The sequence below is a fragment of the Dermacentor albipictus genome, chromosome 10 (assembly GCF_038994185.2).
Source record: "Dermacentor albipictus isolate Rhodes 1998 colony chromosome 10, USDA_Dalb.pri_finalv2, whole genome shotgun sequence".
Classification (NCBI taxonomy): Eukaryota; Metazoa; Arthropoda; class Arachnida; order Ixodida; family Ixodidae; genus Dermacentor; species Dermacentor albipictus.
In genome coordinates this window covers 80,345,202-80,360,367 of record NC_091830.1, presented here as the reverse complement: position 1 = coordinate 80,360,367, position 15,166 = coordinate 80,345,202, and the positions used below count along the sequence as shown (strand labels likewise).

Here is a 15,166-nt window from a genome sequence, read left to right as displayed (position 1 = left end):
AGTTGACTCGTATAATGCTTGAGAAAAGATATTGTGCCAAAGACATACAAGGACGAGAGGGTGGCGGATTTTGCCGTATCCACATTTTCGTTAACTGCTATATATAGGGATAATTAAGTATTACGGCTGCCACTGTAAAAATATTTAGTGACATGACTTGTGTATACACAGGTCAGTAACAGTGCAACTATATTATCGCGGAGCACCACCGCTATGATATGGGAAGCGGGGGAGGGGAATGTGAAATCGGAACATATTGCATAACTGATATTGGTCAAAGTTCGCATTATTTTCTCGTGGTACAGTTTTAAAATTTTGCTAGCCTGTTTCCATTAAATTAGTGGACATTTGAGGCAAACATATTTGCCCTCGTCATCATGCACGAGAAGGGACCAAATCTGAGCATGTCAGTAAATCAGGATCGAGGAGGAGGAGGAGGAATAAACTTTATTTATATAAATGACCTGACCGTGGAACCGTACGAGGTGACTGGCGTTCCTAGTGCAGGACACCATGGGCCTGACCCGATAGCTTGACCCTGCTCACCAGACGATACTGGTCTTCAGGGCTCGGGCTTGTCAGCTGGGTCTCCCACAGGCTCGACGGTTTTTCCGGAGATGCGTGATATCGAAGAGTTGTGCCCACATTTTGTTACCATGAGGTAGAGGGTAGAGCAGAAGGCGCACTTAATTGTAAGTGTAGGTCGTAGGATACATAGCAGCAGGGTGCCGTGCGGGAATGTGCGGGTCTGTAGTTCCCAGATTATCACCGCCTCTTCTCTTGTCAGCTGGGGATACGGGGATGGGTAGTTCCTCCTACCCAGTCTAGTGGCTTACGATGTCGGTGTATCTTTTCGGGATGCCATCGTGCATGGTATACCGGCGCTCGTGAACACGATGGGATTCGACCCGGAGAATGTGAATTATGATTACTATAAAAATTTATTATGAAACAGTCACCTCAGACTCTCTTGAAACTTTCCCAAGCGATTAAGTGCTTTCGACATGAACCCACGCAGTCCGGAAATACATATTGCACTAATTTGCTTAGTTTGCGGAATTGCACAATGAGAAATGTGACCGAATAACCGGTACGTACAGCCGCTGTGGCATATATTAATTATATATCGCGAAATGGATACAGATTTATTATGATAGAAAAGCTGAGAGGTCGGCCTGAATAAAAGTCCTGGCCTACGGCTCAGAATTGGTTTCAGGATGGTTCGGAAAGAAACGACAGAGAGCATTTTTAAGTGAAAACACACGCCGCGCGTTCCTACGCAGGGACCGCAAGATCTCTGTTCATGGGCATAGCGACAGAACTTTGTGGAATTACCAAATTGATTTGTGCTTTCTCTTGAGATGGAGCGTTTAAGCGCATATAACTCTTTCGTGCGCCGTTCATAAAGAATAGAATAGAGATGATCCAAGAGCAATGGTCTCAACCAAACGCAGAGTCGTAGGTTGATGAATGAGGATGCATGCGGCAAAACTTGCTTAGTTATAGCACCTACACTACAACATATGTAAAGCCGCACACATGTGTTCAAAGCTAATTATGCGGGGGTAGACTTGGTCGCAGGTGATCCGCGTGCCGACGCGAATCACCACTCTATGCCATTCTTCTACCAAAATTTGAGGTCGTATAAGGCGGGAAAACACGGAACCGTTGGGGAAAAGGCACTCCCGGGACGCGAGGCTGCCGTGCAGATGCGCGATGCATCGGGGGCTCCGGCCGCCTTGGACGGCGCCGTCCAAGGCGGCCTTGGAGAAACTTCGACGCGCGCGGGTCGAAGTTTGTTCGTGGGGTCTCTCGCAACGGTTGTAAGGCGCGTCTACCTCGGATGAGTTAAGGACCGGTTTTGCGGCCGAGGGACGTCATGCCAACTCCTAGCGTTTTTTTCTTTCTTTTTGTACGTCTCTCTCTCTCTCTCTTCACCCCCATGACCGAATCTTGTGCGCTACCATTATTCTGTGCAACGACGAGGAGTCAAAGCCTGCCAACTTATCCGTTAAAGTGCGCTCGCGTATATTGTACGTACACATATAGTGTCGCGGCCGCACATTAATTCCTTCGCCGATCCTACGTCCTATACGCATGAGCGCGCCTGACTCGGAAAAAACATGCCGAAACGCCGCCGCAAGTATCTGTACGAGGTTGATGCAACGGTGCCGGGGCGCACTGAGCAGCGACTTCGCTCGGCTGACTTTCCGCCCGGTGACAGCGCTACAGTTGGACAGCGAGGTTCCAGCGCTTCTGCTGATGGAGCAGAAGCATCTACGTCAGCTGTATTGGAAACGTGCGGCGAAACCTCCGGCGTAGCGCGGACGGCGCAAGCCTCGTCCGTCGATGTGGCACTAAGCGATGACATCAGCGACACAGAAGAATGTGGTGATGGAGATGACCATGGTAACGAATGCCTTTCATCCGAAGAATCCAGTGACGGCGGCGTTTCCTCCTCAAGCGACACGCACGACAGCGGTGCCGACGCACCGGAATGCGACGAGAGACAGGTACAAATATATGTGCATGTTCTGTATCTGTATCTATATGCACGGACGTATGCTGCAAACAATAGAATTTATAATTGCTTATTATTTTTAGGGAAAAAAAAGGAAAAAGTATCTGTACGAGGTTGATGCAACGGTGCCGGGGCGCACTGAGCAGCGACTTCGCTCGGCTGACTTTCCGCCCGGTGACAGCGCTACAGTTGGACAGCGAGGTTCCAGCGCTTCTGCTGATGGAGCAGAAGCATCTACGTCAGCTGTATTAGAAACGTGCGGCGAAACCTCCGGCGTAGCGCGGACGGCGCAAGGCCCGTCCGTCGATTTGGCACTAAGCGATGACATCAGCGACACAGAAGAATGTGGTGATGGAGATGACCATGGTAACGAATGCCTTTCATCCGAAGAATCCAGTGACGGCGGCGTTTCCTCCTCAAGCGACATGGACGACAGCGGTGCTGACGAACCGGAATGCGACGAGAGACAGGTACAGAGATATGTGCATGTTCTGTATCTGTATGCACGGACGTATGCTGCAAACAATGGAATTTGTAATTGCTTATTATTTTTAGGGAAAAAAGGAAAAATTATCCATTGGAGTCATCTAAGTATGCGTAAGCAGGCCCCCAAATTTCACGTCACCCCCCTCCCCACAATTCCCAAATTTCAAGTTGGCCAACCCCACAAATTTCAATTGGCTCACCCACAAATTTCAGATTGGCCCACACACAAAGTTCAAGTTGGGCCATCCCCAAATTTATTTGGCCAACCCCTACTATACGACACCCGATTAATTTTTTTTTTCGATTGTTCCTTATCGCTTATAAGCTGCCAAACATCTACATTTACACTGTTATAAAGACTAAATGTTATAACTTATGCACTGTGGTTGCTTAGTGGTTTTGGTGTTCTAATGCTAAGCATGAGATCGCATGATCAAATCCAAGCTATGGCAGCAGCATCTTGATGGGGGTGAATTTGCAAAAACACGAGTGTACTTAGATTTACGTGCACATTAAAGAACCGTAGGTCAAAATTAATCCAGAGTGCCCCACTACAGCGTGCCTCGTAATCAGATTGTGGTTCTGGCACGTAAAACTCCAGAATTTCTATTAACGTCATAACTTCGCAAATTACATATTTTTGTGCAGATAATACAAGGCGTTGCACTTCTTGCATGCTGGACTAGTTTTGCCGGGGTACTTGCCAAAAAGTGCACACATTAAAACCAGTGATCGAAGTTGTAGAATATCGGCACTGGTGTTTTCATGTTTTATCCTTACCGTTAGGCCTAAGCAATAAAATGTTCCTTTCCTTCGACTGCTGCCTAACCTTACATATGGCGACGACAAGAAACCTTATGTGAGGCCAACTTACAGTGCAGGGCCGATGAAGGAAGCAAGCCTACTGTGAAAGCTCCCTTCACCCTTCTTCATATGTAAGGAATGGTTAAAATAAAATAAAATTATGGAGTTTTGCATGCCAAAACCACGATCTGGTTATGAGCCACGCTGTAGTGGGGGACTCCATACATTTTGACCACCTGGGGTTCTTTAATGTGCACCTAAATCTAAGAACAGGGGTGTTTTTGTATTTTGCCCCTATCAAAATGCAGCCATCGTGGCTGGGATTCAATCCCGCGACCTCATGCTTAGTAAGGAACGTTTTCCGCTCGTCTGGGTTCAAGAGCATCTCTTAAAAGGTTTATGTGAACACCATTATTCAATAAAGAGAAGTTGTACCATTGCACAATCTTTAAGTTGAAGTGCTAATTTATAGATGTGTTGATGCTTTCTTCTAGTTTTGTTCACTAAATGTGAAAAAGTACCACATTCTAGCGCAAAACATGATGTGTTCCAGCAACACTGGCCTGCCGGCATCGTGCAGTGCCTAGCAATGCCACTCATGCTGAATGTGCAACTGAAACAAACATGCCTGGCAAGATGTCCGTTGCACACGTGCGCAAGCAAACGTCATATGGCCAAAGAGTGAGGTGAAGCGCTTGTTCAGGGCCAGAAGTGGCGCAAGGACGCCTGAAGGTAGCTTCGGAGCCACCTTACACTGAGGAAACACCAAAGAAGCCTTCACTGAGGGCCCCTCAGTAAGGAATCTTTGAGTGACATAAGGCAGCCTCACCACAATGAACGCTTCCTTACTGAGGGAAGGAAGCTTTCATTGTTTGGCCCTTATCTTTATTTAAACTTGACTACAGCTAATTATGTCTGTTAAGGGACACTATAAAGACAAACTCGAAGTCATTTGAGAGTGATAAAATATCTTTTAGAAACTATGCATTCATTGATTTTTGCTATAATAGGTCGATTATAAAAATAAACGATGGTAAAAGATCAATCTTTAGAATTTCGCGCCAACACCTCAGTGCAGTATGTCGCTGTGACACGACGGGTTTCAAAGTATTTTTCATATTTAATTGGGCCTTGCTGATTCCGTAAAAGTTCCCGAAACTTGCCACATGCATTGTTTGGCTGGTTTGGCTGCATTTTTCCAAATAAGCTATAACTAGGTCCCAGCAGAATCTGCCAAAATCTATAAACTCACGATGAGCTAGTGCAAGAACTTGAAGGCAGTGCTTTACTTCTTGCACTTTTTCTGGCTTACAGAGCATCTTCTCGGGGTAAGAGTGGTATTTTTATTATTGTGTAGCAGGCACTTTACTAATGCAGGTGAACTCACTAGTGTCTCACTAAGCTGTTTACTTGCATGGACAGACGTATAGCTTGATTCTGTTTGCAAAACAAATGAGAGAGCAAGGCATATAACTAGGAAATAAGTTCTAATAATTTCAAACCTACTTGAGGGAGTGTGCTACAATTGCAGAATGGAGGACGGTTAGGGCTGAATTAAGGCACATCCCACCAAGTAGAAGTTCTGCGTTGTATGGAAATCATATGTTGAACACCAACATACTTATCACTAACTAACTTATATGTATGTTGGTGTTCAGCATGCCAATATATTCGTATGTTTTGGGGATGCATATCTGCACACTTCTATTAACTTTAGAAAATTTTATACTATGCATGGACATGTCTTGACAAGCATTTGTTAGCGTCAGTTTGTTTTCGTCTTTCATTAAAGATAATGTTGCCTTGCGCGTATTTCCAGAGCACCCCATTGTACCCTGGATCTCAGCTGAGTCTAAAGGAAAGCCTCCTGATGATTACAGCATTCAGCCTTCGTCACAAGCTTTCAAAAGAAGCTACTGAAGACTTACTTCACCTTGTTGAGCTGCACCTGCCTTGTGACACAGCCACAGCAACAACAAGCTTTGTTCTCTTAAAGCAATTTCGCAGCTTTCTCTTGTCGCCATCGCAGCATTTTTACTGTCCCTACTGCAAGGTGTACATTGGCAAAGACATTGCTAATGGGCTGAAGTGCTTGGAATGTGACTCCACATACTCAGTGGAGGAGTTGCAAAAAAAGTCTTCATTTTTTGTTGCCCTGAGTATCGAGGAGCAATTACGCAACATTTTGGAGTCTAAGTGTTCCAAAGTGCAACTGGGCTCTGAAGCAACCAAATCAACTAGCTATGATGTTTCAAGCATTCGGCAAAGCCTTTGTTATAGTAGGCTGCCACTGTCTCCTTATGATGTTACTCTGACTATTAACACAGATGGCTTCCCTATGTACAAATCTTCAGGATACTCAATGTGGCCCTTAGAGCTAGCTGTAAATGAGTTGCCAGAGCATGAACGATGGGATAATATGCTGCTTGGTGCCATCTGGTTTGGACGTGAAAAACCAAACATTAATTGTTTTTTGAGGCCTTTTGTGGAAGAAATGAACCATCTTTCAAGCACAGGTTTTGCGTGGACAGATGAACACAAGGTTTCACGAACCACAAGGGTGTTTCCTGGACCAGTGACAGTGGACACAGTTGCCAGGGCACTTGTCATGAACATGACAATGTTTAATGGTGCCTATGGTTGCGCATGGTGTGAGAGTGAAGGAACTGTGGTTGCAAAAGGCTCTGGGCACAGCAGAGTGTACCCCCTTCACCAAAGACAGCCAAAGGAAAGGACTGCTGTATCTTTCAGAAAGAATGCAAGAAACGCTGATGTGCAAGGAACACCAAACCAAGGGATAAAAGGGGCCAATATACTCTTTACACTCAACCACTTTGTTTTTCCGACTAACTTTGTAGTAGACTACATGCATGCAGTCTGCCTGGGGTTTGTGCGCTCTGTGACTTGCCTGTGGCTAGGCTCCAAAAGAAAGGAGAAGTTTAATTTGAACATCCACATTAAGGAGCTGAACCAACGGCTGATATCCCTCCAGCCTGTGCATGAAATTGGAAGACTACCACGCTCACTTGAAGAGCGAGCCTACTGGAAAGCTTCAGAATGGCTCTATTGGCTTCTATTCTATTCACCTGTTGTTCTAGATGGTCTGTTGCCAAATCCATATTTCTCCAATTGGATAGAGTTTGTTGACATTATGCATTTCCTGCTTGCTGAATCTATTCCTCTTGATAGGCTTCACGAAGTGCACCAAAAGTTGATTAACTTTCTTAAAGAGTTTCAGAACCTCTATGGCATAACAGAAATGAAATATAATACGCACCTCCTTATCCATCTGGCAGACACCGTAAAAAATTGGGGACCATTGTGGTGCTACTCTGCTTTCCCATTCGAAGCAATGAATGGTATGTTGATTAAACTTGTGAAAGGTACACGGTACGCACACAATCAGGTTTCGACAAAATTTTGCTTGACAAAAGCTGTGGCAAAGCTGTGCACGTCATCTCTTTCTGCTGGCTCATCTAAAGAGGGTGTCGCTAACTTTATCACAGGCTTGTTGAAAGGCTACAAGCTACGGAAAAGTGCATTAACTCTGAAGTCACGCGTGGTTGTTCATGGCATGCAGAAAGTGTCTAGCACGAGTACTGGAAATTTCAAAAAGCTGTCACACTCGGGTCTAACGTTCACTGCTGTGTCAGCAGACAAATCTCGCCGTGTCAACTCTTTCATTTTTTGTGATGAAATGTTTTGCCGCATTGTGGGCATGGCTCTTACATGCCATTGTCACCAACATACTCAGGCATGTACGAAGAACATTGTAGTCACTTGTGAGAAAATGCAAATGACTGGTAGTGTTCTGAAGTTATTGCCACACAAGTTTGTTGCAGTAGACAGAACACATGAAACTGTCACTGTCAATCCAGACAAAATGTTGAAGTGCATTGCCTTGTTTTTAAATGATAGAACATTTTTGTCAGTGTTGCATTCTGGTCTTTTTAACTGCTGAAGTATGCCTACTTCAAATACTGCAGTACTAAGTGATTGGTTTTGGTTCATTTATTAGTAAATTTATCTGTCATTCATTGCTTTCTTATCCTAATGAATTTTTAATGTTTTCATTTTAAGGAATGAGTTCCTGCCATTGTCACCATTTCTCATAGTTAGCTTTTTAATGTGTGTACAGTAAGGCGTCAGGCAGGGAGATACGATCTCTCCAATGCTATTCACAGCGCGTTTACAGGAGGTATTCAGAGACCTGGGTTGGGAAGAATTGGGGATAAAAGTTAATGGAGAATACCTTAGTAACTTGCGATTCGCTGATGATATTGCCTTGCTTAGTAACTCAGGGGACCAATTGCAATGCATGCTCACTGACCTGGAGAGGCAAAGCAGAAGAGTGGGTCTAAAAATTAATCTGCAGAAAACTAAAGTAATGCTTAACAGTCTCGGAAGAGAATAGCAATATACAATAGGCAGCGAGGCACTGGAAGTCGTAAGGGAATACATTTACTTAGGGCAGGTAGTGATGGCAGATCCGGATCATGAGACGGAAATAATCAGAAGAATAAGAATGGGTTGGGGTGCATTTGGCAGGCATTCTCAGATCATGAACAGCAGGTTGCCATTATCCCTCAAGAGAAAAGTAAACAATAGCTGTGTCTTGCCAGTACTCACCTACGGGGCAGAAACCTGGAGGCTTACGAAAAGGGTTCTACTCAAATTGAGGACGACGCAACGAGCTATACAAAGAAGAATGATAGGTGTAACGTTAAGGGATAAGAAACAAGCAGATTGGGTGAGGGAACACACGCGAGTTAATGACATCTTAGTTGAAATCAAGCAAAAGAAATGGGCATGGGCAGGACATGTAATGAGGAGGGAAGATAACCTATGGTCATTAAGGGTTACGGACTGGACCCCAAGGGAAGGGAAGCGTAGCAGGGAGCGGCAGAAAGTTAGGTGGGCGGATGAGATTAAGAAGTTTGCAGGCACGGCATGGCCACAATTAGTACATGACCGGGGTTGTTGGAGAAGTATGGGAGAGGTCTTTGCCCTGCAGTGGGCGTAACCAGGCTGCTGCTGATGATGATGACAGTAACTGCATGTTTCAGAGGCAGATTTTCTGTATTTTTGCACATCTTTGTAAGTGAAATTCTTGGAACTCTACCGATTAGATTTACCCCTTTAGGTGGTGTGTGCACAGTTATGCATGCCATCATATTTCAAAATATTACATCAGAAGCAACAGCTGGAAGGTTTGCTACTATTGACTGCGGCTGGCTGGATGTTACTATTGGTGTCACTTGTTGTTCATGTGTGGGTTTATTTATTTTTGCACAAGGTTTTACAACATAGCGGTTTAGAACAGGGCGGTTTGTCAACTTTATGATAGAGTTGGGTTAAAAACTGAATATGATCCTCCATACCGTGAAAAGGTGCATCTTGCATCCCCCCTTGCTCATAATTAATTAAGGGTCCCCATTTTAACATGAACAGCCGTCTAAAATGTTAAATATGGTTGCCTGTAGTTTCACTGAAGTTCAAGCATGTGCGCCTAAATCTTCTATGCTGTTCTTTATGACTATACTATCTAGTAAAATGCTAAAAATTACATAGAAACATAGAAATGTGTGTCATATTGTCAATTACAAGGCTTTCTTGCTTTGGTTAAGAAATGTACCATATTCAAAAAAACCTTTTTAATGTACACTGGTGAAATTTGTTCAGCTTATTTTGGCTACACCGGGCATTTGTCTGAACAAAAACAAGAATCGTGACCATGACAATCCCTTCAGAAAAAAAATTTCATGATAGAAGCTTTTGTTATGACTAGTCCTTTTATTTTATACTAATTAATAAATGCAAAAGTTCTGAAACAAACATTTTCCTTTGGGCTCAGTAGATGTGAGAGATATTTGGCTCGCAGAGCGAGAGAGAGAGTGAACTTTAATGAGCGCCAGCAGTTTAGTTGGCTGGGCCTAGGCCTCCCACGGTGGGACGTCGAGGTCTTGCCTCTTCGCCGCTTTGTAGGCCTGTTGGGTCGCCCAGAGTTGGTCGTCAAGATGGGAGCTGTGCAGTGCGGCATGCCATCTCAATGAGAAGGTCACGGGATTAAGGTCTGGGTATTGATGTTTGCACTCCCATAGCATGTGGTGGAGTGCTGCTGATTGAGTTTTACAGACCTTGTACGTCTGGCTCTGGTAGATGTCGGGGTATATGGTGTGATAGCGTGTGAGAGGGGGAGGGTATGTATTGGTCTGTAACAGGCGAAGGGTGGTTGCCTGTGCTCTGTTTAACTTGCGGTGAGGGATGGGGAAGGTTTTCTTGCTTTCAGCGGTCTGGATGTATTAGCGGTCTGTCGAAGAATCTTGGAGATAGCCGTAGAGTTAGCTCTGTTGGCTTCTATGGTCATACCAAGAACGCGGATTCTAGGGACCACAGAAAAATATTTTTTTGAATTAAGGTTTGGTGCTTACAAAAAAAATGTTTCTTTTGTCCTCGAACATGTGGTTTTGAGAAAAATAGAAAAATGTTTTGCGTCCCAGAGAAGTAAGGCCACAACATGGCTGCAGTGCAATCTCCAGCATATTTTTTCTTCCCATGTAATTTGCAAAAGTGTTCATTACACATGCTTTAATTGATGTCCTCTATAATATGGCGCTCAGCAACATATGGGCTGTACCTTCTTCATGGAAGTTAGCCAAAGTGCTCCCTCTTTATAAATCTGGAGATAAGCAGTGTTTGTCGAATTACTGACCAATTTCACTGACGTCACAGTCATGCAAAATGTTGGAACACATCATTCATAAACACATCACGCTCTTTCTGGAATCAAATTTACTGTCTAACATGCAACATGGGTTTAGGTGCAGTTTTAGCACGTTAACGCAGCTAGTTGAGTTCACGCATGACATTTCATTTAACCTTGACGTAGGCAACCAGGTTGATGCAATTTTTATAGATTTCTCGAAGGCATTTGACACCGTTTTACGTTCTAAACTTATTGCTAAACTTAATGCTGTACTGAATAATCCTCATTTGGTTAACTGGATTTTAAGCTTTCTCTCATTTCGCTGCCAGTTCGTCTCTTACAGTTTGACTGACTCCGCTACTGTTGATGTGACATCAGGTGTGCTCCAAGGCTCCGTGCTTGGGCCGCTTCTTTTTTTATTATACATACACGATTTGCCACTTCACTGCTCTTCTAACAGCCGTCTCTATGCTGATGACTGCATTCTATATGAAGGGATTAAATCTTCTAATGATCATTATCGCCTTCAAGAGTCGTTTTCTAGGTTTTGCGATTGGTGTAACACTTGGCAAATGAACATTAATTTCAATAAAACCGTTCTGATGTCTTTCTGCAACATATCTTCCCCCTCCCTTTTCAGTTACTCGTCCAATGGCCGTACAGTAGATAAGGTTTCTGAGTATAAGTATCTTAGTGTCATTTTTACGCATAACATGTCATGGTCCAAACACATTGACTACATATGCAGTAAAGCACTAAAAAAATTAGGTTACTTGAGGCGAACGCTAACCCGATCTCCCAAAGACACAAAGTTACTAATGTATAAATCTCTAATCCGCCCTGTTCTTGATTATGCATCTGTAGTTTGGAGCCTGCATAAGCAGTTAGAGATTAATAAACTAGAGGCTATATAGAAACAAGCTGTGCGATTTATATGTCATCGTTACGATCGAGACTTTTCGCCCTCTTCAGCACTTTCTTCCTTGAACCTAAACGCGCTCTCTTCTCGTCGCTGTGTCGAATCATTAAAATTCTTGCACTCCATTGTCAATTCTTTAGTTAGGCTCTCAAATGATAATTACATTAACTTCGCGCCGGGATCATCAATGAAAGGACATCATAACCTAAACTTAATACCCTACTACGCACGTACTAACATATTCAAATTCAGCTTCTTTCCCCGCTCAATCGAAGACTGGAATTCATTACCTGGATCCATTCGCTCATGCTCATCCCAAATTTTTGCAACCGCCATCCCAGATGCATAATCAGGCATGGGTATGTGTCAAGGATTGGTGGTGAGGGAATTCGCACTCTCCGGACCGGAGGGGATGGGACGACAACAAACCCACCCCGCGTGCGTTTAGTGAGGGTTCGACTGCTGACCGGCGATAAGGTCCACGCCTGATCGACCGTGAACCAGAGGCATGAGACGGAGGGCGACGTACAACACACACATTCAGTTTAATAAATTAAAATCATGCGCGAGACATAATGAAAGAAAAAGAGCATACAACTACAAGTAGTGGGTCCTAGCTCGCGGAAGGCGTGCGGGTCACACAACGGACGCCCTGACGCCACTCGCGCGACACTAAGCCCACCACGTGGGAGTCCCTAAGACTCGCGAATAAACAAAACATACGCGACACAAATGAAAAATAGAAGTTACAATAAATGCGGCAAAGACTAAACTAATAGGACATATATAAGAATAAACACGCGATGAGTAAATAAAAGAAAGATTAAACACGATTACAAAAATACAGTCCGGCGGAAAGTTCTGAGAGCTGCTGAACACGTGGCCTGGGCTTATCTGCGGAGTGTCGGGTAGGACGTCCGAGCTGGGGAGGCGCCGGGCTGCTGGGTCCGCCGTCACCGCACGTCGCTGCCGAAGATCGAGACGGACTAGGGGTCGCGTCTACGGAGGCTCCGGCTACGGGAACTCAGGCCGCCGTCCTCACGCCTGCCTGACGTCCAATTCACGTGCCGCTTGCCTCGCCGGTCCAACAACTCTGTCCGCTTGTCGCAGGTCGCTCCACGCTCGTTCTCCTCTCCCTCTCTCTCGCCGCGCGCCCACTGTGACGTGAGGAATCGGTCTGGGTGCCGGCGGGATCTATGGAGAGCGCTCCCCGCGCCGGGCACGCCGCGGCGAGGACTGTTGGCGGCGGTGGGGTGACGCCGAGGAGTACACGCACTTTGTGACAGTATGGGCATAATCAGGCATGCGTATGCCTCGCAGCATTTATATAACTTCTTGTGTATTCTTTCACCAGTGCTCTTTTGTAAGTGTTCACTTGTATTTTTGTGTATTTTCCTTTCATCTGTGCTCTTTAAAAGTGTTCACTTGTGTTTACCGCTGTATACTCCAATGCATTTTTTGTACATTTTCTTAACCCACTCCTGCTATAGCGCAAATTGCGCTGCAGTATGTATAAATAAATAAATAAATCATAATACACTCCTGGTGTGACACGGAGCCTCAAAAGCTTTCTCTCTAGCATTGTTCCCATTATTACCATAACGAATTGTATCATATCTATACACAGCAGTTTTTGCAATGTATGCTGAAACAAGTGGGATTTTTGACAAGTGCATCAAGTGAAGATGACGACTATTCTGAAGAAGAGGAGTTCAACGACGGCTACAACGAGGATTTCATAGGCGCTTGCGAGGTCAGTCGCTAACGGTAGTGGAACCGGCAGCGTTCTATAGCGACGATCATCATCTGCGATCTTCCCCTCCTGTTAACTGCGTGCATGGTGCGGTGCCGTGTTAATTGTCTCTGTGCGGTAGAATGTCGCGCGCGCGGGCGGCTGCAACTTCCCGCGACCTGCTGCGTGCACTCGTCAGAACGATTGAGGTCGAGGAGGAAGACAGGGTCAGCTAGGTGTGCCTCCGGGAATGGTTTAGGACCTTTTTGTTCCTGCAAGTGCACGACAACTCGGAGGCAGACCGGGTGGTGAATTCACCACCTCTTCACCATCTGATCTTCACCACCTGGTCTTCGCGAAGTGTACGTCCGGGAAGCAGCCAGGTTTAGCTCCTTCGGGTGCCTGGAAGACCTTTGTGACTCGGACGTTGCCTGTTCCGCCGCGATCCTCGTTCGGTGCAGCTGCACCGAACGACGACTAGCAGTCTAGCTGCACGGTTTGCCCGCCGCGCCGGGGTTGCACGCGGTGCCGGTTGCGCATGAACCAGTGCCATATCATCGCCTTCGCAGAGGGCGGGGAGTATGGGAACTCGGCATTACATATTATCGACTTTCTTATATAGACATTCAATACACCAGGAGAGAAAAAGAAATAGAAACCTTAGCCGACTATTATTAACTGTCTAATATAGAGTCTAGACAGAGTATGGACAAAAATAAATAGAGACTGTATCGGCTTTCGTCTATAGGTAGTCCATATAGAGGGGAAGCAGACAAAAAAGAAACAAACACTTTACGGAATTTTTTCTATAGACCGTCTATAGACTGCGCGTAGACAAAAAGAAATAAAAACCTTATTGACTTTCGTCTTTAGAAAGTCTGTAGACAAAGTATGGACAAAAATAGATAGAGACCGTATCCACTTTCGTCTATAGGTAGTCCATAGAGGGGAAGGATACAGTAAAGAAACAAACTCCTTATCGACTTTTTTCTATAAACTGTCTATAGACTGCGAGTAGACAAAAGAAATAGAAACCTTATCGACTTTCGTCTATAGAATGTCTATAGACAAAGTATGGACAAAAATAGATAGAAGCTGTATCGACTTTCGTCTATAGGTAGTCCATAGAGGGGAAGTAGGCAAAAAAAGCAAACACCTTATCGACTTTTTTCTATAGAACATCTATAGACTGGTTATAGACAAAAAGAAATTGAAACTTTAACGACTTTCGTCTATAGACAGTCTACAGACTTTGTGTCAACAAAAGTTTAAATCTATAGAAAGGAAAGGTCGTCTATAAGAAGTTTATAGACTTTCTATAGACAGTCTAAAGTCATTTTTGTAAGGGTTAACCGGCCGCGAAATCTAAGGGCACCCTGTGCCTATTTATATACGGCGCGCTCTCATCGTCCACGTTGCGAAAACGCAGTTTTACGAAGCAACGTGATCGTGTGGGGCAGGACAACGTCCCACCGAACACGTGTGCTACTGACAAGGGCCGCAGGGCAGGCAAGTAGCGAGGAGGAGTTGCGCGCTGTCGGCCCCGCAGAAATGTTGCACCACTTTAATGACAAGACTATCCGCCTTTCCCTTTCTCTTCCCCCAGTGTAGGGTAGCAAACCGGACGCTCGTCTGGTTGACCTCCCTGCCTTTCCTCTCTTTGCTATCTCTCTCTCTCTCTCTCTCTCTCTATCCGCGAGCATACAGCTGTCGATACCACGTTCTCGATATGTCACCAGAAAAACGTCTTCGCTGGGAGAAGACAATCGACAAGCAATGGGCCTCCATTTTCGACCGCAGTGACACCGAGCACCCGGGTGTGGGCCATTCGAGTGCGGTTACGGCTCGACCAACGCGGAAGCTTCGTAGGTCGTCGCAAGCAGATCTATAGTTCACGATCGGCACAGCACGCACGTTTCTTATTCCCATAGCTGCAGGACAGTGGCGCGAGAAGAGCCGCGGACAGCTGGACAACGCGAGCCAAGCCTACTCTCGAGA

The 15,166-nt window shown here is 45.2% G+C and overlaps 1 protein-coding gene and 1 long non-coding RNA gene across 5 annotated transcripts in view; both read left to right on the top strand.

The window, feature by feature from the left end:
• Positions 1–15,166, top strand: part of LOC139050429 (prestin-like) — a 312,086-nt gene that overhangs the window by 152,256 nt on the left and 144,664 nt on the right. The window lies entirely within an intron of this gene.
• On the top strand, positions 1,954–12,987 carry LOC139051097 (uncharacterized). The gene is made up of 3 exons (XR_011509232.1): positions 1,954–2,513; positions 2,605–2,991; positions 5,631–12,987. It is a non-coding gene; the product is annotated as an uncharacterized lncRNA (long non-coding RNA).